Here is a 6,788-nt window from a genome sequence, read left to right on the forward strand (position 1 = left end):
TGACCTTCCATACTTGAACAGAGCCAGCCACTGTGTGTCACAAAGCCCCTGGAATCCTCATCACAAAGACCTTGGAACATGGGAGCACTCAGCTTTAGAGGTTAAGACACACCCAAGAACCAAGGGGACTAAACCTCCCAGTCACCCAGGAAAACTATAGCCCTTACAGGATGTGCAGTGGGGGTTGGGATCAGAGGACATCGGGGTGCTGGGCTGGTCAGGGAGGGCTTCCTGGAAGAGGTGAACCAGGAAAGCTTTCTCTCTATCTCGGGATCTCCCTCCTCTGGGCTCCCTTCACTTGTTATCCCGCCGGACTAGTACCGAAACCTGGAGAACACCTAGAATGAGAACTTCAGATTTCTTGGGTGCCACTTTCAGAGACTCAGAATCAGAATGTCTGGGCTGGGGACCTGGGGAACTGTATTTTGAAAAACTCCCTGGGTGACTCGGATTAGGTATTTGGATGGTAGCTTCAAGGGGTAGAGATCAGTTTCATTTATCTTTATACCTAGAACGCAAAATACAGTGCCCAAGTGACTGAATGAATAAGTTAATTGAAGAGTAAATGAAACTCTTAAATCTCATCTTACTTTCCTCTCTGTATATATTAGAGAGATTTCTATACATGCCCCATCTCCCCCACTACCCTGAGTTCCTTTAGGCCAGGGTCAACGTCTGATTCTTGTGCTTTCCTCTCCCAGTGTCAACCCCACCTCCTGACACTTGGTAGGTGCTCAGTATTTGTTGAATGAATCAGGACTGGCTCCTCTCGGCTCCAGCATCACCAGTTCTCCACCTTAAGCGTCGCTTGCATTTCTACTCAGGTCTCGGCCATTAAAGCCATCTGGCTCTAAAGCATCCTTAGTCATTAGGAGAGGATAGTAATTAGACCAACCAAACTGGAATCAGGAGCTTGGAGCTGGAATTTGGACTCTGACCTCAAATCTGGATGTTCCCCCATTCTGAACCATGGATCCCCCAGCCATGAAATCAGAATACAGTCAACCTCTGGCGTGCACATCCTTATTAACATAGTGAATCAGCGTCCATATGGAAGTCTTCAGTGGACACAATTCACTGTCTCATTTACTGTTACTGTTCTGCTAGCTTGTGGCACTGCAGGAGGCCTTTTAAATCGAAACGCTTTATTCTCTGCCTCTCTCCACTACTCCATCCCAACCTAGGAAAGCGTGACAGCCTCTTCCCCTTGATCTGCTGCCCCTAGGTCTGCATGGACAGGAGGTGGGGCGGCCTTGAGTAGGGGAGGAGTGGAATAAGGACGGGGCAGCCTCTGACAGCAGGATGTCTTCCTTCTGAGTCTTCCAAAGCAAATGTCCGGAGCAGCAGGCATAGCGAGGACATTACTCACCATTTGGGATTATCTATGCCTCTGTTCTTCCACATTAACAAATGTCGACAGCTGAGAATTCACTGTAATGTTGCCCTAAGAAGCTGAGGATCAGGCAGGGAGTTGGAAAATCTGAGTGCTAAATCCAAAGTGGCTTCTAAAATGAACATGATGGGCATAGGTCATCTGCTGAACTTCCTTTCACCTCTGGCTCCTTATCTGCAAATTGTAGATAATAACCCTTCCCCAAATTAGCCAGTAGAGTTTAGTCATATTACAAAAGCCTCATAGCAACCACATGGAGGCTTAATATTCAAACAGAATTGCAGGACCCTGTGCTGAAGCAAGAAGGGTTTTGATCCCTTTTTCTCCTTTTTCTGATTCTTCTAAGGGGCTTACCTGTGTCAATCTCATTTTCTTCAGGGCCGAATGGTCCTTACCATGTCCTTGTATTTGTATAATTGCCCAAATTCTTTAGTTTCTCCTGCATTACTTTTCTTTCATTCATTTCCCTCTCCCTGATGGGGACCCAGTTTTCTGTTTTAAATTTCTGTACATGGGGATTCTTCAGGGCACAAGAATCCCAGATTTTAACATATTCTTCTTGGTATTAGAATGTGGGCAAAGGTTGAAGAGATTGAGAATTTGCATTAAAGTCCTGGGAGGGAGCAAACCTCCTAGCCCATCTTTTCTCTGAGGACTCCGGCTGTCCATGGGCTGCCTGCCGGCACTGTGGTGGGAAAGAAGGAGGGCAGACTTGGAAGAGGGAGCTACTGTGGGAATCTCCTGGTTCCCCCACCAGCTTATTGATCTCTGCCCTGCTCTACACTACATATTTATTTGCAAGTTGTAATGCTGATCTGTGGTACAGTTTTTCTGAGTTTCTTAACCAGAAGAAGTAGGCAAGGGAACCCCATGATACTGAAACATGTTTCAGTCTCCTGTATGGAAATGGTGAGAGGTGAGAGGTGCCTGGGGAAGACTGTCTCATCTCAGACATAGAGTGTTCATGCGTGAGAAGGCTCGTGGGCTTTGGTGCCAGAAAAACCCAGGTTCAAATTCTGACCCTGCCACCCGCCCATCATGTGAACTTGGTCCCACCTGTTGGGAAAGGCCATCTTGTGCATGCCATCTTTCCACCCCTGCTTGGCCATGTACGAGTGGGCCTTGAGCCTGGAACACTTCCTTGTCAAGAAGTAAAGGGCTTCCCTGGTGGCGCATTGGTTCAGAGTCCGCCTGCCGATGCAGGGAACACGGGATCGTGCCCCGGTCCGCGAGGATCCCACATGCTGCGGAGCGGCTGGGCCCGCGAGCCATGGCCGCTGAGCCTGCGCGTCCGGAGCCTGTGCTCCGCAACGGGAGAGGCCGCAACAGCGAGAGGCCCGCGTACTGCTGGATTTATCACCTCATGTGGGGATGTCTTTCCCTGCTCTAGATTCAGCATATGCTCCTTTGTCCTGCTTGAGTGTGTGCGTTGCACAGCACCTGGCCAATCCCAGCACTGTATCTCCGCCTGGCAGGGAGGGAGGGGGCTCTTTGTGAGGCCCTGGGGCACCAATGCCTACTACTGAAGCTGATTCTGCTGTCGCTTCTCCATGTGAGTAAAGCACTGTTCCCTCCAGTGCCTGTGTGAGTTGTGTCTTTCTTGGTGGCCCTGACACTTGCAGACCACGGAGCGGGTTGACATTCTGGGATGCTGGTGGCAGGCATTGCTGTGCTGTTTGCTCTCGTCTACGCAGTGGGACTCCTCCCCTAGAGGTAGTAAGAGGTGTCATTTGTTTAACACCGTCTCTTACTCTTTCTGAGTCTCAGCATCATATGTCCTGGGGCAGGGGGATGATAATACCTCATGGAACAGGAGGGTAAGTGAAGCAGCGTGTATAAAGAGCCCGGCATGGGCCGGGAGCCCAGGGCACAGGAGTGGTCATGAACCTTGGCATCACCATTAGTATTGCCAATACCCAGGACATGTCTGTAAAAATCCCTATGAACTAGACTTGAGTCAAGATGCCATTGCTTCCACGAGGCTTGCAAGAACACCAGTTCAAAAGTTCAAAGATTCTGTGAGCCAGACAGTTTCTGTCTCTCTGCCTTTCTCCAGGAACCTGAGGACCACGGTTGCTATAAAAGCAGGGTGAGGCCAGTATTAGAAACTGAGTTCAGTTCCCTTCATGTCAACTCAACACGACACAACTCTGTGAAATGTGATGCGCCAGGTCCCTGTAACAATTAACGGGTAGCCCCCTTCAAAGGACACCTACCCATGACTGTCTAGTCTGGGGCGTGCTACTTCTTGGTATAAATTACATGCATCCTGATTTTATTTCACTGCAAAGTGCCGACGATCTTTTATGCTAAAGCAGTACTTTTCTCTTTGCCCCTCCCTGTGGGGAACCAGGATAAGTTTAGATTTTCGGCAGCAGGTTTTCTGCCCTCGCCTCCACGAAGTGCGGTATTTCTGACAGTGCTGGAGACAGCTGCACGTCATGTGTCACTAGCGGGAGGCGAGCAGAGGGCTGGGGGGCTGGGGGTGGAGACGGCTGTCTTCTGAGCCTCTGGTGTTGGAATTCCCCAGAGCAATAGCCAGCCCAGCCTGAAGTCCCCGGGGCTACTTGGAGTGCCACAGGGTTATTTGCTGCATTTGGGGCCATCACCATCATCTTGGGAAGCCCTCACTTGCTCTACCCTTCCCCTCAGTCAGTTGAAGATGACAGCTCTGTCACCTTGAATCCAGTTATCATGCACGCCAGGAATACCCCATAGGAGCGACTCTGGGTAAAAGCCACTGAAGTCAGCAAAAGAGAGGCACTCAGCCCTGGGCAGCTGAGTCCCCACGAGCTCCCTCCTGCTCTGAAGGGGTCTTGCTCCTTAGGGGTCCTCGTCGTGGTTCTCCCTGACTCCTGCCCCCAAGCCGTGGGGCACCACCGAGCACAGGACTCTGATTCTCAATGAGACCAGGCTGCGTTTTTCATGCTGCCCCATTCACTGCTCATTCAGCCCCCAAAAGCCCCCTCTTGTCCCTGGACATCCCGACCACAGCTGCCTTTTATAGGGCACTTGCTATATACCTCAGGGGAGGTGTTTCATACGTCAGTGCCAACCTTGACCACCCTGTGAGGGCAACAGAAGTTACTTGCTTGGGATCACCCAGTTAGTAAGTGGGGAGCCAGGAACCTCCTAACTCTGCCTAGCCTGGCTACCGGCCAGGCCAGCTCTGCGTCACATCAAGCTGCCTCCCTCGGCCTGTGGGCAGAAGTGGGCATCTTTGAACACCTTGCTGGCTCAGGCGACTGTGAGCCCAGAGCCCAGTGGGGAGGAGGGAGCTCGCTTTACCTCCTTGTCCAGACTTTGAAATAGTCATTCAATCCAAAACAGAGTGTGTGGTGATGGCTGGACGAGACAGTGGGGCAGTGTGACAACCTAGCGTGAAAGAGGATGGAGAGAGTGAGATGGAGAGGAAAAAGGACAAGGAATTCCGACAAACTCCAGGGACTGCTAATGGAGAGAAATAATGTGGCTGATTATATCTCTGAAGGCTATCTCTTCCAAAATGAATTTTGAATGAAAAAATTATGCATTGTCCCTGCAGCTTAAATCCAGGAAAGAAAGGAATGGGCAGCGCCTCCCAGTGCAGGCAAGAGCCGCTGTGTGCGTCCAGTGGTGCCTCTGACCACTTCACCTGAGTCGCTTCCCAGCATCCTTGTCCCTAGGGTGCCTGCAAAGCAGGCAGAAGCCACAAAAACAAGCCATGGGAACCTTGTACACCCAGGGCTCCGGGAACAGCAGTGTGGACTGAGTCTAACTCCATCACCCCGTTAAGGCTTAGAGGGGTTATTCTCCAACAGCTCCAGGGGGCCTTCTCTAGGCCAGGACCTGTTATTTCCTCTGCCCACCCCCTTCCATTCTCCCCATCAGGAGTCATGGATCTTAAATCCAGGAGTATAAAGCTCCTTTTGTGAATGAAGGCTTATCCATGGGTTTGGGGAGAAATGAGCCCGTCCTTCCCTCTTGCTAGGATAATCTATAGATGAGAATAGGAGGAGAGAAGCATTAGTTTTAGAGTCAAGCAGACCTGTGCTCAGATCCCAACCTTACAACCTACTTGCTGTGTGACCCAGGACAAGTTATTTAATTTCCTAGGCTGTTTCCTCCCCTGTACAGTGGGGAAACACGATCTGTTTCACAGTATTGTTGTGAGGTTTAAATAATGTCTGTACAGTGCTTAGCACAGTGTCCGGCAGTTTGAGCAGTTGTTTGTGTTGTTATTATTTGCTCCAGAGCACATCCAGGCTAACCTTGGACCTCCCAAGAAACTCTCTTCTGGGACTCCCACCCCCAGCCTCAGACAGCCCTGCTTACCTGGTGTGGCCACCTGGGCCAGGCATCAAGGACCACAGGGACAGCTGGGATCACTGAGCCTGCTTCTGACCCTTGACCTCAGATAGGCTGTTTGGTCAAAGGCCTAGCTTGCCCTCTGGTGCAGAAGAGGCAGCAAGGCCCGAGCCAGCAGGAGACCCCTCCGGGCAAAAGAGAAGTGACCAAGATGCTCAAAGGCCCATGGGTGCCCAGTCCACGTTGCCCTCGGGGCAGACAGATCCCTACGTCAGCGCTCTATAGCTACACCCTCACCCCTTGGTGGGCTCACACCCTTGTCACTCATTCTCCTACACAACAGCTCCAGATGACGCACAAGACTCCTCAAATTCAGGAGTACACAAGCACCCCTAAACTGCAGCATCCCAGGCTTCAGCATTCACTCTCCCACACAGTCACACCCACGGAAACACAAACAGCCCCATCAGCGAGCACGCAAACCCACATGTAATATATGCCGCACACACGTACATTCCCCAAAACACAGCACAAAGTCAATCCAGGGCACCTCACTTCCCCGTGAAATTTGCCGTCTAAAGTGTGTACTGCAAAGTTCATGTGCGTGTGTATATGTGTGTGCACACAAACACACCCACACCCACAGGTGAACACACCTGGGCAGGATGCCGAGGACCTCGTCAGTCCTGGCAGCAGATCACAGACAGTTCCCATCCCAGAGAGAGCCCAGGCTGAGGAGGCCAACGAGGGGTGGCGGTGGGCAAAGGGCTTACGATGGGGACTTCCTGGAGGGCAGAGTTCACGAGGAACAGGGCACAGCAGGAGGACCCCAGGTGCCTGGAGTGACTGAAGGGGACATGCTGAGCTGGGACCTGGGGAGGTAAAGGAGGATGCGGCAGATCTAGTCCTACAGAGGCAGAGAGGACGTCCCAGCACACACCAGCACCTCACAAAGCAGGCAGGCCGGAAATATTCCTTTCCCACCTATTCTTTCCCTTTTCTGGAACAATTCTACCCTCCAGACCCCGGGAGACTCTGAGAGCGCTGACCCTGACCTAATGGGTAGGTCCATGGTTGTTCTGGAGACCAGATACAAGAAGCTAATTAC

Source organism: Delphinus delphis, chromosome 2, assembly GCF_949987515.2.
Source record: "Delphinus delphis chromosome 2, mDelDel1.2, whole genome shotgun sequence".
In the NCBI taxonomy this organism is placed as follows: Eukaryota; Metazoa; Chordata; class Mammalia; order Artiodactyla; family Delphinidae; genus Delphinus; species Delphinus delphis.